General features: G+C 33.2%; 1 non-coding gene and 1 pseudogene across 1 annotated transcript; one reads left to right on the forward strand and one right to left on the reverse strand.

Moving 5' to 3' along the window:
• The first annotated feature begins 272 nt into the window (after positions 1 to 272).
• Positions 273 to 346, forward strand: TRNAN-GUU (transfer RNA asparagine (anticodon GUU)). The gene has a single exon. It is a non-coding gene; the product is annotated as a tRNA-Asn (tRNA).
• An 8,437-nt stretch (positions 347 to 8,783) lies between these two features.
• LOC132633370 (aquaporin TIP2-1-like) lies at positions 8,784 to 10,721 on the reverse strand (annotated as a pseudogene).
• Between the last annotated feature and the right edge of the window lie 13,116 nt (positions 10,722 to 23,837).

The raw sequence follows: 23,837 nt of genomic DNA on the forward strand, positions 1-23,837 counted from the left end.
CCTACATGATTTATTATGAATATTATTTAATACCATAAATCAAATACTGCAGTGGTTACGGCACAAATATGCAGCCAATCAAATATTGTACTATATAATGCGAAATTTTAAGCTAAAACTAATGTTTAATTTCTCAAATATTAACTGTTAGCGTATTTTGGCAGCTTTTCCCTTCTCAACCTTATCTCTATTAAAATTCCACCCATAGAAAATGTGTTAATTGTAAGGTCATTGTAAGATAATAATTGGTCATCCTTGTCAGTTCAACAGCGGCTGGAATAGCTCAGTTGGTTAGAGCGTGTGGCTGTTAACCACAAGGTCGAAGGTTCAAACCCTTCTTCTAGCGCGCTTAAGGTTCCATTATTTTTTCTTAATTGTCTCATTATCTAAACCTTAGCCGCAAGATTTGCTGATTACGAGCCCGTTTGGATTGACTTATAAGTTGTTTTCAGCTTTTTTGAGTGTTTGACTGACCAGCTTAAAGTCATTTTGTGCTTAAAATAAGCCCAAAAAATTAATTGAGTTTGTTTGACTTAACTTATCTAAAACAGCTTATTAGCTGAAAATAGCTTATAAGCTGCTTTTTTTAAGCCCATTCAAACAGGCTCTACGTTAAGTGTTGGGCCGAAGTGCAAAACTTAACTTACTTGTCATTTGCACGATTGACCTTCAAAGGCACTGGTCTTTAATTTTTGTCCCTCAAATTGTTGGTCTTTAATCCAAACGCGCTTAAGGTTCCATTATTTTTTCTTAATTGTCTCATTATCTAAACCTTAGCCGCAAGATTTGCTGATTACGAGCCCGTTTGGATTGACTTATAAGTTGTTTTCAGCTTTTTTGAGTGTTTGACTGACCAGCTTAAAGTCATTTTGTGCTTAAAATAAGCCCAAAAAATTAATTGAGTTTGTTTGACTTAACTTATCTAAAACAGCTTATTAGCTGAAAATAGCTTATAAGCTGCTTTTTTTAAGCCCATTCAAACAGGCTCTACGTTAAGTGTTGGGCCGAAGTGCAAAACTTAACTTACTTGTCATTTGCACGATTGACCTTCAAAGGCACTGGTCTTTAATTTTTGTCCCTCAAATTGTTGGTCTTTAATTTTTGTTCTTCGCTTAATATCTCGAGATTCTGAGTTCGAACTTCGGCTCAATCAAAAAAAAAAATCGCAAGGCAGAGGTTTGTAGCAAATTAGGCCTATTCAGGTAGAGATTTGCCTTAAGGCAAACTTTTATCCAAAATTAGCTCTTAAGACAAGCCTCTGCCTTAAAGCCTAACTTTTCGGGCAAAGTTAGGCCTATTCATTAGGGCAAACCTCTGCCTGAAGAGACATAACTTTGCCCGAATAAGCCTAATTTTGCTCGAATAAGCCTAATTTTGCTCGAATATGCCTAACTTTACTATAAAATTCTACCTTGCGATTTGTTTTTTTTACTAAATCAGGATTTGAACCCCAAACCTCATGGTATTAGGCGAAATGGACAAAAATTAAAGACCACCAATTTGAGGGGCAAAAATTAAAGACCAGTGCATTTGAAGGGCATTCCGCACAAAAAAATGCTTTATGTGATAAGGGGAAGATTTGCACAAACAATTTTTTGTCCATACATGATAATTAAAGACCACCAATTTAATGGTCAAAAATTAAAGACCACCCCAAAATAAGGAAATTCCTGCGAATCGCACTTGCACAAATAGGATCATTTGAGGCCCGCTATTTTAATTATATCATGGTTATTTAAGTTTCTCAAAAATGGTTACATTTTGTCCGGCTGCAGCCTGCAAATGCGTGTTTGCAAAATTTGGGAAATTCGCAGAATTGCCCTTCTTTTGGGGTGGTCTTTAGATTTTGCCCCTCATAGTTCAAATTTTTAAATTTTGCCCTTCGGTTAAAATTCATGGGTTCCAGGTTTGAACCCCCACTCAGTCAAAATTTAAAAAAAAAAATCGCAAGGCAAAGTTTAAATTTCGCTATGCCCCCACCGGCATACACTTGTTAAGGAATTACCAAAGTTATGCCGGACCCGGCATACTTATGCCTTATGGGCAGACTTGGCATAAGTATGCCGGATCCGGCATAACTTTGGTAATTCCTTCACAAGTTTATGTCGGGTCCGGCATACTTATGCGCAAACTTTTAATGAGCAAACTTTTAGTTAAACCTTAACTAAAAGTCTTTTCCTAGTACTGTCTTATGGGGCAGACTTTTAGTTAAGGCGTAACTAAAAGTATGCCCCATAAGGCATAACTTTTCCTTAAGACATAGACTTTGTCTTATAAGGCAAATTTTTAGTTATGTCTTAAGGAAAAGTTCCGCCTTATGGGGCATACTTTTAGTTATGGGGCATAGTTTTAGTTGTCACTTAACTAAAAGTCTGCCTCATAAGGCATAACTAGAAAAAGACTTTTAGTTAAGGCTTAACTAAAAGTTTGCCCATAAGTATGCCCCCACCGGCATAAACTTATTAAGGAATTACCAAAGTTATGCCGGACCCGGCATACTTATGCCAAGTCTGCCCATAAGGCATGAGTATGCCGGGTCCGGCATAACTTTGGTAATTCCTTAACAAATGTATGCCGGGTCCAGCATACACGTGACCCAAACCTTGCCTTGTAATTTTTTTTTTAATTTATGCTTGAGCGGGGGTTCGAACCCAGAACCCCGTGATTTCTGCGTGAACGCTCAGGGTTGCAATGAGAAGGGCAAAAATTAAAGACCAGCAATATGAGGGGAAAAATTTAAAGACCACCCCAAAAGAAGGGCAATCCGCGCAAAAAAATGGCAAAATTTCTTATAAGGACAAAATTTAAATATCAACCACAAAAGGAACATTCGGTAAAATTTTGGAAAACAACACAAAATATTCGTAGAAATCAAACTATTTACCCAAGTCATGCTCCTCATAAACTAATTTCGCTTCTACCCAGTTCGGAAAAAATATTCACCTGAATAACCCCTCACCCAAAATCCTTCTTCCATGATACCATCTCAATATATTTGTCTCATTGAATGACTGAAGCGGTCCTCCATGATACAGTCTCAGTATATGATATATACCATGATGGTATCATGGAAGACTGAGGAGTGTCTTATTGAAGGATTAACGCAACGCTTCATGATACTATCTCAGTATATGTATATAGTCATAAAGGTTTTTTTTTTTTTTTTTTTTAAGAAAAGTGTGTTTTTTAAATAAATGAACATGATCTTATGTGATACCCTATCAGTATATTATATATACCATATGGGTTTCATAGAGGGTTGATGAATGTTTTTGAAGAAAAGTCCTCTATAATACCATCGTGATATAAAAGAGGCAGGGCAATATCATAATTTTGGGGGCATCCGGGTAAATAATTTTTGTAGCATAAAGATAAAGGGGCATGAAGAGATAATTATTTTGTGTTCAGGGGGCATATACCTTTTTTCCCTAATTTTCTGGCAGAGTGATGCCTTGTGTGGTCTCGGCCGATACTAGCCTGAACATTAGCGCTGGGCCGAAAAATGAAAATGAAGTGTCCGCTCCACTAAATCTAGTTATCAGTGAAGATGCCGGGGTCATTTGCACGATTGTCCTTCAAAGGCACTGGTCTTTAATTTTTGGCCCTCAAATTAGTGATCTTTAATTTTTGACCTTCGCTAAAAATCTTTTGATTTCGGGTTCGAACCCCCGCTCAATCAAAACTTAAAAAAAAAGATCGCAAGGTAGAGTTTGGATTCGCAAGACAGATTTTTGTAGTTTTCCAGTTTAGCATGCAAAACTCTACCTCAGGCAGACTTTTGAGATTTGAAACTCTGCCTCTGTCTTGCGAATCCAAACCTCTGCCTAGCGAAATTCCTTTTTTTTACTGAGCTGAGGTTCGAACCCAGAACCTTGGGGTATTAAGCGAAGGAAAAAAAATTAAAGACCACCTATTTGAGGGACAAAAATTAAATACCGGTGACTTTGAAGGACAATCCGCAAAGATTGCCCTTCTTTTGGGGTGGTCTTTAATTTTTTCCCCTCATATTTGTGGTCTTTAAATTTTGACCCTCATAATTATGGTCTTTAAGTTTTGCCATTCGCTTGGAAAGGTGGGCGAATACTTGAAGTTCTGGGTTCGAACCCCCGCTTAAGCATAAAGTAAAATAAAAAAATCGCAAGGCAGGGCTTGAGGGCGTGTATGCCCGATCCAACATACACTTCTTAAGGAAAAACTAAAGTTATGCCAGATATAAGGCAGAACTTTTCCTTAAGGCATAGTTTAGTTATGCGGGGTAGACTTTTGGTTATTAAGGCATAACCAAAAGTATGCCCATAAGAAATAACTAAAAGTATGTCTTATAAGGTAGAACTTTACCAGAACATACTTTTTAAAAATTTTGACTAGGCAGAGATTCAAACCCGAAATCCATAAATTTTAGGCGAAGGGCAAAATGCAAAAGTTAAAGACCACCCCCGGCAATCCTGCGAATTGCCCCAAAAAAATGAAGACGCCGCCGGCTGCTGAAAGCCCAATGCACAGAAAACACTATCACGTTTTATTTCAAAATTGGTTCAGATCTCGGATTAACTTTAAGTTTGATATTTAATCTTCTAATATCAATTCCAAATATTCTTAATCATTAGTTTCAACTCAGACTTTCAAAATTTAACAAACTCATAGGTCTTGTTCGACAGTCAAGCTCAATAAAATTCAGTAATATTATTCTTCGAGTTTCTTTAACCAAAAAAACAACAAACTATCGATATGAAGAGGAGAAGGAGGAGGTAAAGTTCTTATATTTATATTTGCTAAACTCAAAATCGGTCAAGGACGACCGGTGAAAATTCTTGTAACTATTTAATAACAGTCCAAAAAGGGGGAAAAGAGTCTTGTTTCACTTTTCCATGCTCAATTTAGTAAGTTTCAGCCACTGTTACTTGTCCCTGTATCACTTATATAAATAGTCAAGAATAAGATACTGTTTCCTTCATCAATTGAACTATGTTCTGGTAAAGGTATATATATCCGGCAAGACGATCAATCACTGAGCCAAAAGTCAACAGCATTATATGACGTGAAAGGTTAGTAGCAAATTTATTTTGGTGTAGTACTTGTATTGCATGATTAAAAAACAAAGTTTCAATAATTCATATTGCTTGAGGTTGGTCGTCTTTGTTTAATAATTATTTTAATGTAGTGCTTGTCTTGCCCGATTAAAAAACAAAGTTCCAATAATTCATATTGCTTGAGGTTGGTTGTCTTTGTTTAATATTTTTTTTGATGTAGTACTTGTCTTGCATGATTAAAAAATAAAGTTCCAATAATTCATATTGCTTGAGGTTTATCGTCTTTGTTTAATCATTATTTTGATGTAGTAAGTTCCAATAAGTCATTAATCATTATTTATGTGATACTTATCGCATGATTAAAAGACAAACTTTCAATAATTCATATTGTTTTAGGTTGATCGTCTTTGTTAAATCATTATTTTAATGCAGTACTTGTCTTGCATGATTAAAAAACAAAATTCCAATAGTCGTCATATTGATTGAGATTGGTCGTCTTTGTTTAATCATTCTTTCACTTTTTATCGCCACAAGCAAAAAGATGATTTCTTTTTCTCCTTTTGGGGGACTAAGCTAAAAGATGACCGCTATCCACATCAAGAGAACAATGTTATTGAATTAAAAAACAGTTTAAGTTATACTCCTTCCGTTTCAATTTGTGTGAACTTTTTCAAAATGTAAGGGTCAAATTTTATAACTTTAACCTTAAATTTTGATATACATTTTTCAAGTTTGTAAAATAAAATTTATATATTTAGAAACTACATTAAAGTACTATAAGTTATGATAATTTATTATTACAATAATTTAGAAAATATTTAAGGAAAATGTGATCAAAGAACCTGTAACACCTCGTGCATTCGGGCTAAGATTTGACTCATAAGACGGGGGTATAATGAACCCAATTTGAGTAGTGTATAAATGGTGTTTGAAACCCAATTAAGACATGAAAAGAGTCCTTGAGCAAAGGAAAGTCGGAAGCTACCCTACGGAGCGTGTTTTCAAGTGAGTTTGCCCCATGTCTCAATTAAAATGAGTATACGAAAAAATATGTAAGGAATTTGGGAAAATTTCCTTCTTCAAAGTTGTAGATCTTTGAAATACATTTCCAACGGTATATTATGGAGGTCAAACAGACATCTGTACAAAAATTTATGCCCGTTTTACTAAAACAGTGTTCTGTCGATTTACGGCGGAATCTACGGGCCGTGAAAAATTATACGGGCCGTATATTTAGGTCGTAAAATTGGCCTAGAAAGCTCAAATCACTGTGATGGATTTACGGTGGGATATATGGTCCGTAAAACTTTTATGGGCCGTAAAATAGGGCATAAAATGGGTCCGACAGCAATTTTAAAACTTCGTTTTAAGGTTTTTTCACTTCATTCTTCACACCCCCAAGCCCTAGAACGGCCTTCTATTATCTTCCATCATCAATAACACTAAGGTAAGCCTATTCTATTCATTCCAAATCAATTCTAATATATATCCTTGTAATCTAAACAAGAATCATCATTCCTAACCTAGGGTTTTCAAGAAAACCCATTTCAAAGTTCAAGATTCAAGATTTTGGAAATCCTCTTCAAAGTTAAAGTCTTTAATTCAAGTTTGGAGCATTACCAGGTATGTAGAGTTATTATCTACGTGTGGGAACATCATTGTTCTTCCCCACGCCTCTTAATCCATAAAGTATGAATATTTACGAAAACTAGAGTTTCTATACCATGTTCATAACAACCCTAGGTCCATGTCTATGATTGTATTATGTATGAATTGCTATTATTCTATCATCGTGTTCTTAATAACTCAATATGATTATTGAGAATCAATCTGTAATCCATGAAAACCCATATATCTCATTTCATGGGTTTTTGCATGCATGTTTTTAACTAAAAATGATTATTTCATGAATATCCTACATGTCTACAAGTTTTCATGCAGTTGTATTATATAATTATCTTCATGCCATGATTCAAGATATATACATGCTAAATACAAGTTATTTCATGAAACCATGTTTACAAGTTATTTCGTGAAATCATGATTACAAGTTATTTACAAGTTATGTCACGAAAGTCACAGGCTTCTTAGCCAACTATATCATGTTCATGTTTTTGGGAGTTGCACAAGTTACCGAGAAGGCTCAGATAGCCTGAAACTACGTAGCCACCGTAGGAGAAGGATCGCTCCGCCCAGTTAGGACGATTCTTTAATTTACACTGAATGAATCCATCAGGCACGTTACCACCTTATACCCTGGCAAGGTATGGGGGCTCTGCTGGTCCGGCGAGGTACCAGACTCCACGTATCCACGTGGTGATATCATGTTGTCGGTTTATGAAATGCTCATGCTCATGTTAATGTCCAGGTTTTCAGTTTCAATTCTTATCATGTTATTCCATGTCCCATGTTATTTCATTCAGTTGCTTTACATACCAGTATATTCAATGTGCTGACGTCCCCTTTTATTACCCGGGGGCCTGCATTTCACGATGCAGGTACGGATTTACAGGACAACGCCTCTGCTCATTAGGACCTGCACGTACCAGCTTATTGGTGAGCCCCATCTCATTCAGGGTTTAGGCATTGTCTTTCTTTATTTAGTTTTGCATCTAAAGGTATGCTGGGGGCCTTGTCCCAGCAAGTATGTTACGTGTTTCAGACTCATGTTAGAGGTTTCATAGACTTCCAGAGTTGGTTAGCCGGTTTGGCTCATTTATGATATTGCCCGCATTCATGACTTAATCAAGTACTTATGTTTAATATTATGACTTATTATGTTTTATAAAAGCTCATCATGCACTTCACGGTATATTTCCGCTCATGATGATTCAACAAGCCATGTGGTTCGCTCGGTCACATGCAGCCAGGCACCGAGTGCCGTGTTACGCCCAGGCCATGGTTCGGGGCGTGACAGAACCTCCTCGTAGACTTCTCAAATAGTAAAAGATTCACATAAATTGAAACAGAGGGAGTATATATCATTAGTGTAAGAAACATTTATATCCAGTGGCGTACGCAGAATTTCTGATAAGCGGTGTCGGCATTTAAAGAAGTGGGCAAATGAAGAAATCACGGTAACAACATCATATTAAGTAAAAAACACAACTGAAATAATATGAATAAAGCATACTCAAGTACTCCCTCCATTTGCTTTTACTTGTCTGATATTTAAAAAAAAAAAATCCATTTATTTGTTCATTTGCTAAAATTAAGAGAGATTTTTTTTTTCAATTTTAAACCCTTGTCATGTAATTATTTCTCACAATTTATTAGAATACTGGTAAAAAGTTAGATTTCCAAATCCAAATTAATATGTACAACTTGGTATAATAAGTACTTAGAAACTTTTCAAACCCCTGACCACGGTTCACTTAACCGCGCACCGGACCAGGCAAACTAGATGTTCTTTTTGTTTAGCTATGTCAGCCTATATTATTTGCATGAATTTTTTAATTTAATTTTTTCATACTAATTAAATATGTATATTTAGTAAATTTTTCCGGACACCCCTAGAGCCTACGTGCGTCCGCCCCCTATTTATATCAATGAGTCACTTTTACCTATTATAAAAGGTAATTAACCTGCAAAATTATAAATCTCATATTTTAAGAAGACTTTTCTATAAATATTCTTTAGGTGATTTGATAGTGTAAATAATTTTTACCCTAACCATCAATGTAACTTAAACTCATTACAAAAAGATAAAAAGCTATAGTAGTAGATATAATGAAAGATTGAGATTTCACCAAATTCGAGCAACATCACAACATTATTTCACCAAAGATAATATATGTACATCTGCAAGCTAGAAAAGGGAAAAAGACAATTGGAAAAAACAAAGAAACAAAAAGAAAGAAACAACAAAAGATAGGAAATTCAAATAGGCTTTTCGACACAATCTAACTCAAACAATTGTAGTTTAGAAATTGCTGGCGAGAGGGACATGCTCATCGCATGAACACATTGCTGTAAATAAGACCAGCCAAACCACCACCAGTGAGTGGGCCAACCCAGTAAATCCAGTTGTCAGCGAAGTTGCCAGCAACAACTGCAGGCCCGAATGAGCGAGCTGGGTTCATTGATCCACCGGAGAATGGGCCCGCAGCCAAGATGTTGGCACCAACGATGAAACCAATGGCAAGGGGTGCAATTGTACCCAATGAGCCCTTCTTTGGGTCAGCTGCTGTTGCGTATACTGTGTATACCAAAGCAAAAGTGGTAATAATTTCCATGACAACTCCTTCAGTGGATCCCACTCCAGCTGACACACTGTGGATTGGAACATCCTGAGTAAAAATAATAAAAGAAGAAAGTTTTTAGTCACATCTAAGAACTGAAAAATTAACAAAATATTATATGTGACTGACGTAAAAGTGAGATGAATAATCTAAAAAGTAAACTAGGTTGATGTTAGTTTGGTGGCATAACTATTTTTACATTATGAGTGTATTTAAGTTAGATCTGCAACAAAATTGTGTTACATAATTGAGACGTCACATGTCTAGGTGCTAAATTTTGCATTCAAGTAGTTAACTTGCTATATTTTACTGGTTAATAATTTCACTTTATGGATAATTATCTATAATTGAGTATCTTTTATATAATTTAATATAGTGTTTCTCGTAGGGCTTACCAATCCTCCGGTGACAAATTTGAGGAGGAGGCAAGCTACAATGGAGCCCAAAAGTTGAGCAATAGTGTAGAAGAGGCCAGTAAGAAGGGTAATTTGGCCGCCGAGGGCCAATCCGAAGGTGACAGCAGGGTTGACATGACCACCAGAGATGTTAGTGGCAATGGACACGGCCACGAATAGAGCAAGTCCATGGCAAACTGCGATTGCTACGAGCCCAGCTGGATCAAGAGCATCGTCTGTTGTCAACTCATCTGCATCCAAACAATACCAAATTTAGAATCTTCCATAGTGAAAATGCACAAAAAAAAAAAGGGGGCTTTGTCACTTCATGTACATATAGCTTGCATGGCCATGAACATTATCATTCATATTTCATCAGTAGTTCATGCATGACCAGAGTAGATCTACGATAAAAGCTATGATCAGTTCAACAAAATTATGTATTTGTGTTGAGAAATTTACTGAATGCGTATAAATAGTCTATTAAGAACACAATAAGCAAAAAAGGGTTACGGTAGATCTGTATTTGTATTGAGAAATCTTTATTCTAAGCCATAACCTTAATTAAAATCATTGATCTGCCTCTGTGCATGACTATATATAGATCAATAACATCATACCTATGCAAATCTAAGATCTAAAGTCTGTGGCTTCAAAATGAACACGATCCTATCATTTGCATGATGCATTTTATATGTTCTTTGTATATGTATATGTCGTATAATTTGAATCGAAAGTAATAAAATCAAGTTAGAAACCGTAGAACCCGCTTTAAATTCGAGCTACTTAGTAATCATATATAAAAAACAATGTGAAGAGGATATCGGAAGAATTATTAACTGCAAGCAATGGCAGAACCAACTCCGGCGAAGACAAAGAGCAAGGTGGAGATGAATTCAGCAAGATAGGCCTTGATAGACCCAACACTGAATGAATCAAATATACCTCCAAAAGCTATGCCAAGCATTTTCACTATAAATATAATAAATAATTTAATTACTTCTAATTAGAAGCTAGAGAGGAGAAGAATAGACTCAGAGAGAAAATTGCTTTTGGATGACATCAAGAGGCCTCTCTTGTCACATATATATAGTAGGAGTGTATCAATATTTTAATATAAAGTTTAATAATGAAGTTCATGAGATTTTCACTGTAGCATACAGTAAGAGCCTTCTCTCTTATTACTAGTAACGACAGCCCGGGCAAAGTCCGGGCACAGGAACAAAATTATATTATTCTATTATTATACGCCATTTAAAACTTTCAACTAATTCTTTTCGGTCTACTTAAAAAAAATTTAAAGAGAAAGTAAAGATATTAAAAACGGTTAATGTTTAGAAGTAATAAAGTAACTTAAGCCTGTCATTTCTCGGCTACAGTTGGCTAGAGCATACTCAACCTTTTTTTGAATTATTTTTGCTAAATACTTTTTTTCAATCTGCTTTTAATTAATAACCGTCTCAATTCTTTAACTATTCTAATGGCAATTACTCAAATGCTAATATAAAAGTAAGCATTCTGCGTAGATGGAGCCATGGTGACTATAAAATTAGGATGAAATTTAAAAGTGATGCTATTAAAAAGATTAAAATATCTCATTATAATGTTTTACAAAATAATAAAATATTTAGATATTAATTATTAATTTACGAATTTAAAACAAACGATGGTTAATTTGTGTGACAAATAATTAAATTCAACATTTAGTTACAAAAGTAATATCGCCTCTCGTTTGGGTCAAGCTATTTATTTTTTGTTTTGAATTTCAAACTTCAAAATTCATAACTTTTGTAATGAAAATCTCTATATATATATATATAAAAGCAGGCCATTAGCCCGGTGACATGGCAAGCCTACAAACTAGGCCCGATGACGTGGCAAGCCTATAAACAAAAGAAAGACGAAGTCTGAGAACGGGCAGCGAATTAGAGATCATACACTGACAACGATCTGAATACACTGATACAACTCATCTCCACCACCGCCCGCCAGTCTGAAAACGATGGAAACCACCGGGCAAACACCACCCACTGTTAGATCCTTTGTCTGCCGGCCATTACCTTTAACCATAAACTACCGTAGAACCTCTGTTACACCACTTCTCTGCCAGAATTTGAAGAAATCTTAATTCGAGTGACTCGTGATCGAAGCTTCAAGCCAAAATTATTGTGAGTTAGTTATTATTTTATTGGGTATAATATACTTCAATACACTATGACGTGGAGTTTGATTCGTAAAAAGTAGAATTGGGCTCGGTATGTAAATTATTTGTTTTACTCTTTCAATCTTTGCTCTGTTATGGCCTATTTTATTCCAAAACTACATATTCAATGATTTTAGGTGGAACATTAGAATGCCTACAATTATAGCCATATCAAATATTCACTCTTTTTCACGATGATCTCGGACATGTTAAGCCTTGGTGTGTTTATCAAGCCCAACATATACAACCGTTCTAACCACTATCCTTTAATTTGTGTTTACTCTAAATATTGTTTGTTGGAACTCATTTTTTATCATAGTTTATTCATCAACAAACATTCATTATTATATATCTATCTTTTTTTTGAAAATGCTAATGTATCATCATTATGTATCTATCGTATACATATAATAGCGGGACAATGGTCCGGTCATGTGGCAGGCCTTACTTATCAGTAAGGAAAATTATCTTCTCTCGATTTTTTGCTACTCTATTTTCCCGTTTAAGAAAAAGGTACAAAAGTTGCAGTGCTCCTACGTTCCTTCATTTTCTACCTTTTAAATGAAAAGCACCACTTCAAATATCCGTAACACCACCTACCACCGTTTCAAACCCCACAATTAACGAGTTCAAGGAATGCAGGCGAAAATGTGTTCTTTTCCTTTATATCTTTCTCTTTGAAGTTATACAAAGATCAAGATTCTCCAGCGTTAACTGACAGCGCAATGTTTTTCTTTTGATATTTTCTTTTGCTTCTTACTTCTTTAATTAAATACTTTGAAGAGATTGTTAGTTTTTGCATAGCCAAGATTCATTTAAATTATGTTATTGTTTCTGAAATCGCTTTCAAAGAAGATATGAGAGACTTGGTGGAGTTGAAGATTTCCTTCAAACAAAGATCTTCACGTTCTCAATTCCAACGACATCCAAATTAGTGAGGAAACAAAAAGATGAGACTAAATCTCCATCCTGTCGGGTAAATTTTATACTTGATTTTAGAACTGTACAACTTTGGTATGAATTATTATTAACATATTATTTTCCTTTGCTTGAGATTTTTGTTCTTTAATTTAGTCATTTGTGTTTTGTTGGGAGTCAATACTGAGATTAACTGTGAGATTCTTTCGACAAGAAAAAAAAGGTGAGACTTTGATATGAATTATGATTAGCATGTTATTTTTCATTATTTGGGGTTTTCGGTTCTTTCTTTTCCCAAAACTGTAAAAGAATCTAAAAATTCAACCCAAATTCGACTGAGAATACAGTACAAGATTAGGGAAGTTATATGTAATAAAAAAGTTATACATACGGTAAAAATAAGCATGAACTCATTTTGTGTTTTAGTTTGACAATAAAGCTCCTTTCATCCTATTTGTAATTACATGTCTCTCCTCCGAATCAACTATGATTTTATCAATTTTCTTGATGGCCTTCAAAGTGTCAGTTACATTCCTGTCATATATATCTCTCCGGCCTGCTACGCTTCCTTTCAAATTCAAATGTTGAAACCTGAGTTATGTCCTTTCCATGCAGTCGTTTACATACTTTAGTCCATTTAACTTTAAGTGGATTCCTCTTCATCTTAAACTTCTTGTGACACTTAGATCTACACAGTAGAAATATCTTTGCATCATTACGAACAAATTGAATATCGTGGCCTGAGATTAATTAACTTTGACTCTTGAGTTTTTATTTGGGAATCAATTTCTTTTTATTTGTCGGTACAATTGGAAGTCGTGCTCCTTATATATCTACTCCAGATACAATGTTTTAGCAGTTTTTTTTTAATTGTAAATTAATATAATATTTGGCGCAACCCTTAAGATCAACTTCCACCAGAATTCCCACTGGGCACAACTCAAGTGGAAAGCATAACTCACTTATTTTTTAAAGCTGAATTTTCTGCACATATTGGACAAACTGCTGCATTGGCAACGGATTAACAACATGGTTATGTCTTGGCCTGAGGAACTACGATGCACTGAATTCGTGCTAGAGGAAACAACTCAAGTGCAGCAATTTATAGAATGACTTTGGCTACTCGTGCGTTTCACCTTTCGATTGACAGGAAGGAGTTTTGGAGCCAAGGAGAAATAGTCAGGAAAGTTATGCAGGAGGAAGTTAAACTTTTAGCCTAGATAGGTTTCTTTTGATAGATCAGTTGTTATAGGAGCGATAGGAGTATCCGGTTGATCTCATTGCAGCTTTAATTTGGAAATGTCAAGATGTGGTTTTTTCCTGTACATAGTGTTGTTGGTAATAAAATTTTTTATTAACCAAAACACATTGCGAAGCCAATTAATTGAAAAACAAATGTTAAATTGATAGAAGGTAAAGTGATCAAATACTAAGACTTTTGTAATCATTAATTAGTTACAGGTTCCTGAGATATGTGATGATGTCAATTCTTCTAATTTATGTTGGAACAATCTTCATATCTTTAGTTTTTACAACTTCTTTGTTATTCTTAATATTCAAATATTAAGAAAGGATCCTTTCTAAGCTTAATGAAGTGATTATTGTTAATAAAATAAATTTAAAGTTCATAATGAAATTCTTGTTAAAATCTTCTTATGGCAATTGTGTCATACACAATCAGGGCGGACGCACCTTATAGCTAGGGGTGTCACCGACACCGCTTCTTCCAAAATTTTATATAACCTGGAAAAAGAACAGAACGGTTATAAGTACATTACAAATGAAACCGCTTGCTCAACAGGGTAATCTGACTTGCTGGTTAAGCGCCACCCTACTGGACTGGACGCCCAGGGTTCGATTCTTATTCTCTACAATTTTGCGCCATTTTTTTTTATATTTTATTTATAATTTCTTGTAAGCACTGATTGTTATTTAATAAAAAAAAAACAAAATCCTTACAACCTAACGGTGAAACCAAAAAGAATAAAAAAAAAAAAAAAAAAAGCAGCAGCTTCTAAGCTTCATCTACACACAAGCCCTAGATATATTAAATTTTTTAAACGAACTTTCAAATGAATTATATTCCAAGCTACACTTAAAACCTTAACGTTGAAAAATTAATCATTATTCCCTTCGATTTGTTCGTTTGTTCTCTACTTTAAATGTCGACATCGCTTCTGGAAAATTCTGCGTATGCCACTATACACAATGGGATAGATGTAGTACAAAATAATCATTATCCTTAATTTATAATTTCACTATCATAATTTTAATTAAAAAATTAATGCATCAGTTTCTGTGAAACTTTAAAACTAATCTAAATTTTGTTAGTAGAATATTAAATATTAGAAAATGATATAAAGCCTGTTTGGATGGGCTTATTTTAAGCAGCTTATAAGCCAAAAAAAAAAGTTAGGTAGTCCAACTTATTTTTTTGGCTTATAAGCTGTTTTCAGCTTATAAGCTGCTTTAGATAAGCTAAGTCAAACGGGCCCAATTATTTTTTGAGCTTATTTTAAGCACAAAATAACTTTAAGCTGGCCGGCCAGCTAGGGGTGGGCGTTCGGGCCATCGGATTGGATATGAATTTTTCGGTTTGGATATTCGGTTTTCAGATTGAAGAAATTACAATCCAAATCCAATCCAAATAAGTTCGGATTGGATTGGATATTTTAAGTTTGGATTCAGATTATTCGGTTTGGATATTTCGGATTTTCGGATTTGACTCTTGAGACTTAAGGCAAACCTACTAGGAACGAAATTCATGTGTTAGCTCCACAGAGGTAAATCTAAATCTTAATTGCTCAGTAAAAAAAGTCTTCCAGTTCAAGTTAGGATTAACAAATCCAAGTCATGTCCAACATAATAAATTCATACTAAATAAAAGCATTATGGAAAAGTGAAAATGAATAAAATAAAATCTAAGTAGTCATCTGGAAAAATAACAAAGAACATTGCCTTTGGTGACACTGACGTGAGACTTTTGAGACTTAAGAAGTAAGAAAACCCTATATTATATTTGATTTAGTAGATAATTGTATATTAGATTTAATATTTTAATGGGTAGGGCCTTAGGTACTAATCTATTGGACCTTTAGAAACTAGACTTATTAATACATATGATATAGGTAGGTCTAGATAAAAGGTATAAAAATTTCGGATTTTCGGATATCCAAAAATTCATAGTACTAAATCCATATCCAATCCGAAATCCATAAATTTTAAAAATAAAATCCGAAGTCCAATCCATAATCCAAATATCCAAACCAAATATTTAAAAAGTTCGGATTTCGGGTTGACCCAAACTGTGCCTACCCCTACGGCCAGCCAAACACTCAAAAAAATTAAAAAAAACTTATAAGCAACTTATAAGTCAATCCAAACGGGCTCATACTCTAAGATAATACAAATATTCGTTAAACAGGGAAGAAAGCAGAATGAGTTGTCGACCAAAATAAGAGATGGGGTCCACGTCTTTAAATGAAACCCCAAACAAATACAGGGAGCTCTCAGTCTTAATGGGCTTGAGTTAAAACTCTACGGCTGAAAATTATTTTCACCCTCAAACTTTATTTTAAAAATTAAAATCCCCCTTCAATTTTGAACAATAGTTATTCTCCTCCTTTTATCCTAACTGATTTTTTAAAATTTCTATTTTACCTTTACATTATTAACTTATCTTTTTTTTTTCTTTTACTTCTTTGAAATCATGATATTTTTCAATCTCTTTAATATATGTAACAAATTTCCTATAAAAAAAATTATTTCGACACAGGAAAAAAATTTGAGAAATACTAATTGAGTATGTAACTTAGTGCCGTTCTATAATGTAATAGATGAGAAGAAGAATATTATTTTTATTAATAATAATTAAAACTCTGGTATCTATTTTTACAAGTAAAAATAACATGTAATAATAATTTTATAAATATATTTCAATGAAGGTAATATAAAATAATTAATAAATATAGAGGTATATTCTATAACGAATTCCTAAAATATTATCTATTTATATTATAAAGGAATTTTAAATTATTACATTAATGACAATCAAAACTCGTTGACACACACACACACACACACACACACACATATATATACATACATATATATGTAACAATAAACGGTAATGTGTGTGTGTATATACTTAATTCATGTAATATTAAAATATCAATCATGAAAAGTAATATTTGATTTTGTGATAAATTCAAAAATGGATTATATATGGATTTAAAGACAAATGTATAAATATCTTGGCTAAATCATTAAATTTTACATAATATAATATAAAATGTATGACATAAATGGAGGATTGAAAATGGCAAGGCTAAAATAGACATTGCCTATGATAAGGGGGAGAATGTTTATTGTTCATAGTTGAGGGAGGAGTTTGATTTTTAAAGCAAAATTGGGGGGTGATTTTCACACAAAACTTTACATATATTCTTTTAAATCCCAAACTGTAAAATATTGAGACATCATTGAAATTTGAAACAATTTATATCTATATATAATATAAAGCTAGGCATAGACAATTCTATGTGGCACCTCTCTATGGCCTCCAATGACATTTATCTTTTTTCTCCTTTTTTTTTTTTGATATTTTGTTGAGTTTTCTCCTCATTTTATTCAATTATTCAATTTATAAAACTCTATCGACTTTCGGTTCACAAAGGGTCACTGCTAATTACATTTAGCCTTCACAGAAGTAAATGTTATATGCATTGATTATTTGAAACTACTCAATTTTCATATTACCTCCATGAATTATAAGAATATTTAATTCCTTGTGATCACAATAAAAAAATATAACAAAGATGCAACTGGTGCAATTATTATAAAACAATGGTAGCAATTAAAGTTGCATCAAATGAGCCATAGCTGATGAAGCGGTTGCAAGATCCTCCTCTTAACCCCATCTTTTCAGCCCACGTTCATCTTTATGCAATGCAGTATAAAGAACATAATTAACATAGAATTTTTTTTTGTGGCTTGGAATTGGATACGCAAAAGCTACTGTCAAAGTTTCATACATAGCCTAATTATTTTCGTTTTATGATTTTTTTTCCTTTTGTCTTTTTGTAGATATTTGTTTATGGAATTTAGCTAACAGATAATTGTGCATTGCAATTGTTTTAGTTGTGATCTTATGTAACTTTTATTTTATTTTACATAATATACAAAATCAAGTATTTATCCCGTTTCCTTCTATTGGTCTCTTCTCTACAAGTTGAAAATTGATAATGAGTTCGAAATTGATATCATCAAATCAAAGAACTTGCTGGTGATTAGACTTATCGTGATACGTACAATGGAACAAAGGATAATAAGGAATCCTTGAGGGCTAAATTTCTATTGCTTACAACGGTTGAACAAATTTTATATGGAATTTTATAGACCGGAGTAACCTACATTAAGGTATGGTTAAAATCCTATTCTTGCCTCTTCCTCTTTTTCAATGTAAATGCACGTTCTTATTTTACTTTTGATTTCTGATGTATATGTGTGTGTGTATTATTATAATAAATTTTATTTTTTATATTCCATACGGGTGTGCATCTTTAAAAAAGATGCTGAAGTTGAAATTCCAAGTAATGAGACAATGATCGAAGTAATCGTAAGAAGAATGGTGAAGATGAAGTGCCAAATAATGAGGCAACGATGGAAGTCAACCTTTTCCTTTTTTTTTTTTTCAAAATTAAAGCCTATTTTTCCCCCAAGGGTAAAACATACTTCACCACTTTCATTGTCTTTGATCTTATCATCCCTAGGTTTATTTGTTGTATAAGTTGAAGTAGCTGTGATTAGCTGTGATTTTGTTCCAAAAAATACTCAAATAAGATTTTGACATCAATTTTTGATATGTATCTATTAGGAATGATTGGTCATAAATTATTTTTTTGGTGGGCGATTGATCGTAGATTTATCCTTCTTATAAAAAATATTTTTTTGTATGTTATTTCCTTTGCCTCTATTTGTTCTCTTCCATGAATTTCCTTGTCATTTTTAAAGGAAATATGGAATATCAACAAGCAACAAATGAACTAGGTAAATCTGCAAACACTTTCATCTTAAAAGATGCCATGCAAACATTTTTATGAGCAGGATAAAAAGATTAATATACTTATTTCAGTTGTTTATAAAAGTAAAAAAAAAAAAAAAACGCTTCTCACAATTCACAGAAGTAAGAAAATTGATCGTTCTTTTCATTTCTACAACTTATTAACATCAACAACATTAATTTGTGTACTGTGAGATCACAATATTTTTATCTTTGGTTGATAAGATGATCTACTTATCATAGTTGGTATCATGCGGCTTCAAGCGAAATCAGAAATATTAGTGTTTAAATTTGGTTACAGAAAAAATATTTCATATTACATGTTTTATATTTAATTGTCCTTTTTTTTTTCTTCGAAACAAGACCAAAAAATACATTTATTGTACATATTAAACAAAACAAAAAAAAAAAAGTTACCAGAAACAAATGGTTTATTTTTTGGGATTTAATTTCTTTTTCTTTAGCATTATCATCAAACAATTTATCTTTCCGTTTTCCTCTCACCCTTATTATGTTATAAAAGAGATAATATATTTTGCTAAAAATATCCAGAAATAGATTTAGCAGCAAAAACTTATTTTTACATTTTTTGTATGAATTAACAAATAATCATATGAAAGCTGCATTTAGATTTTTCTCTTAAGAATTTTGTAATGTTTTTAAAAGTTATAATCCTAAAAAAGAACCCAACGATTTTTTTAAGCAAACTATAAAGGCACAAGTACTTTCGAGAAATCAAATGTGGGATCGTTGATTTTGAACTAATATTTTATAATGACTGTCTTCTAAAATAAATTACAAACAAGCAAGCTTTCAAGAAATCAAACGTCGGATGACTTATTCTAATTGTTACTATTGTTGTGTGAATTAACGATATAGCAAGGCTTTGAGTTAATCCGATAAATTTTTGATATATATGATTTATCAATTTATAAATTAGTTTTATTTGCATATGCAAGGAAATTTTATCTCATATTAACTAAATCTATAGAAAGATTGATTAATTCTTTATAGCCGCGCGAAGCGCGGACAATACCATTAGTGCATTTTAAATCTTCTAATATCAAATCCAAAAATTCTTAATGATTAGTTTCAACTCAAACCTTCAAAATTTAACAAACTCAATAGGTCTTGTTCGACATTCAAGCTCAATAAAACTCAGTAATATTATTTTTCGAGTTTCTTTAACCAAAATAACCACAAACTATCAATAGGTCTTCAATTTTTAACAACACGTGAAAAAGTTGGAGAAGAAGGAAAAAGAAGAGGAGAAGGAGGGAAAGTTCTTATAAATATTTATATTTGCTGAACTCAAAATGGGTCAAGGACAACCGGTGAAAATTCTTTTTACTATTTAATAACAGTCCAAAAGGGGGAAAAGAGTCTTGTTTCACTTTTCCATGCTCAATTTGGTAAGTTTCAGTCGCTGTTACTTCTCACTGTATCACTTGCATAAATAGCCAAGAATATGATACTGTTTCCTTCATCAATTGAATTATGTTGTGGGATAGGTATGTATATCTGGCAAGACGATCAATCATTGAGCCAAAACTCAACAGTTATAAGACGTGGAACGGTGGAAGGTTAGTAGCAAATTTATTTTGATGTAGTACTTGTCTTGCATGATTAAAAAAAGGCCAAAGTCATAGATGGACCCCCGAACTTGTCCTGATTTTTCATTTAGACCCCTCAACTGAAATATTGACCATCTGAACCCCCGAACATAAGATAAACTGTGACATTTGAACCCCTCGTGCCAGCTGGGCACACGCGTGAAGCTCACTTGCTGTGACATGGAAAAATAGACCAATAAAAATAAGTCATGTCATGTTACCTGTTTAAAAAAAAAAAAGTCATGTCAACAAAAAAAATTAATTTTAACAAAAAATCTATTCAAATAATTAAAAAACATTGAAAAACCCAACCCATCCTCTCCGATAGCCCCCTCGCCGCCGCAGCTACCTCTGCCGCTACTGCCGCCGCCACTTTTTTTTTTTTAATTTCTAATCATTAAAAATTAATTTTAACAAAAACTCTATTTTAAAATCTATTTAAATAATTAAAAAAAATTGAAAAACCCAACTCATCCTCTCCGATAACCCACTTCACCGCCTCCGTTGCCGCCGCCTCCATCGCCTCCACCGCCGCTGCTTCAAAATCTATTTAAATAATTAAAAAAATGGTTTCGTTTTTCATCGGAGATTTGTTTAAATAGATTTTGAAGTGGAGCAGCGGCGGCGGCTGAGGAGGCAGCGGCAACAGTGGCGGTGGTGAAGTGGGCTATCGGAGAGGATGGGTTGGGTTTTTCATTTTTTTTAATTATTTAAATAGATTTTAAAATAGAGTTTTGTTAAAATTAATTTTTAATGATTAAAATTTAAAAAAAGAAAGCAGCGGCGGCGGCGGAGGAGGAAGCGGCGGCAGCTGCGGCAGCGAGGTGGGCTATCGGAGAGGATGGGTTTTCATTTTTTTTAATTATTTAAATAGATTTTAAAATAGAGTTTTTGTTAAAATTAATTTTTAATGATTAGAAATTTAAAAAAAAAAAAAAGCAGCGGATGCGCGGAGAAGGCAGCGGCGGCAGTAGCGGTAGAGGCAGCTGCGGCAGCGAGGGGGATATCGGAGAGGATGGGTTGGGTTTTTCAAAATTTTTTAATTATTTAAATAGAGTTTTAAATAGAGTTTTTGTTAAAATTAATTTTTAATGATTAAAAATTTTTAAAAAGAAGAAATTTGGTCTCTCACGCTCTGTTTAAAGCAGTGAGCTTCACGCGTGTGCCCAGCTGGCACGAGGGGTTCAAATGGCACAATTTATCTTATGTTCGGGGGTTCAGATGGTTAACGTTTCAGTTGGGGAGTCTAAATGGAAAATCATGACAAATTCAGGGGTCCATCTATGACTTTGGCCATTAAAAAATAAAGTTCCAATAATTCATATTACTTGAGGTTGGTCATCTTTGTTTGATCATTCTTTCACTTTTTATCGCCACAAGCAAAAAGATGATTTCTTTTCCTTCTTTTTGGGGACTGAGCTAAAAGATGACCACTATTCACGACAAGAGAACAATATTATTGGAATTAAAAAAAATAGTTTAAGTTATAGTAGTATATTGTCACGCCCCGAACCATGGCCTGGGCGAAACACGGCACTCGGTGCCTTACTGCATGTGACCGAGCGAACCACATGACTTGCTGAATCATCATGAGGCATAACATGAGCGGAATATAACGTGAATGCATGATAAGCCTTTATAAAACGTAGTAAGTCATAATACTTAATAAAAATACTTATTTAAACATGAGTGTGGAAATAACATGAATAAGCCAAAATGGCTATACGACTCCGAATGTCTGACATAACATAACTGACTTGTCTAGTCTATGAAACTTTTATCATGAGTTTGACTGGAAAACATACTTACCGGGACAAGGCCCCCAGCATACCTTAGATGCATAACTAATCATAAAACAAAAGTTGGCTAAACCCCGAATGAGATGGGGCTCACCAATAAGCTGATACGAATGTTGTCCTACTGAGCAGATGTGTCGTCCTGTATATCAGTACCTGCATTGTGAAATGCAGGCCCCCCGGGCAATAGTGTAATACCCCATAAAAACTAAACGGTATTTTAGTAACTGAAAAAAAGGGGCAAATGATGAAACAAGATAAGTTAAAAAAAAAAAAAAAAAAGAAGGATACAATGGGCCTTAGCCCATCAGATACGTAATAAGGAAAAAGTAAAATTTTCACAAACAGCTACCTTTTAGCTTCTTCTAACAACCTATAACTACATGTTCTACATTTACAATTCGTAGCTGGAGGACCTATATTTAGCTAGTAGACGCGTCGACTTAAATATAAGATAAATATAACGGAAATACACACGCTGAGAAAACTGAAAGTGTTATATTTATGGAAACAAAATCTATTCCAATTTAAATTAAAATCAGTTTTTAATGTTCCCTGATTCACGCAAATATTCTCCCATTCCATATCTGATCTCATATCTCATTCAAACAGCTAACAAATTCAAAAAAAAAAAAATTGAATTCAAAAAGTACATTCATATTTTTAACCAAAAAAAAAAAGGTTAAAAAACTAGTTCATCAAAAAACTTTGAAAAATAACAATATCAAACTAGTGAACAGAGTTCATTTTAAACGACGAATATATATATTTGAATTCATCTGTTGAAATATTGAATTCAGGTTGAGTTCATAATTGAGGTAGCATTTTCACTGCAACTTTTTTTTTTTTTTTTTCTGAAATTTTGAAAAATATAGTCAAAATATATGAAAAATATATCTGAAATATAGTCAACAGAAACCAAAATAAGTAATATTGAACATAATAATCAAAATACAATTAAAATATATCCAAAATATAGTCATAATTGAGTTCATAATTGAGGTAACAACGTTTTCACTGCAACTTATTTTTTTTTCTGAATTTTTTCTAAATATAGTCAAAATATATGAAAAATATATCTGAAATATAGTCAACAGAAATCAGAATAAGTAATATTGAACATAATAATCAAAATACAATTAAAATATAGCCAAAATATATATGAAAAACAACCAAGAACAAACAGTGATAATTAATTATTTAGAGTTGCATTGCTGATTCAAACGAAAATAAAAAATAAAAAAATAGGTTAAATACATGGTGAAACGTAAAAAATCAGTATAGAATCTTACCTTTTTGGGGAATTAGATTTGAATTATGAGTAAAATTAATGAGTACTTAATTAGAGATAAACAAGGAAGTTGAACTATTGTAAAACTGATTTGAATTTGGAGGAAATTAAAGGATATTGGGCATAATGGCGTGTATTTAGGGGGATAGGAGAGAGGGACCTTTTTTTTTTTTGCTTAAATTTAGGGGTGTGGGAAGTTATCAGATTAGTGGTAAAAAAGTGATAGCTATAGGAAGTAAATATGTTATATTTTAGCTACTAAATATAATTATTGTAAAGTTTAGTTATG

Source organism: Lycium barbarum, chromosome 3, assembly GCF_019175385.1.
Source record: "Lycium barbarum isolate Lr01 chromosome 3, ASM1917538v2, whole genome shotgun sequence".
In the NCBI taxonomy this organism is placed as follows: domain Eukaryota; kingdom Viridiplantae; phylum Streptophyta; class Magnoliopsida; order Solanales; family Solanaceae; genus Lycium; species Lycium barbarum.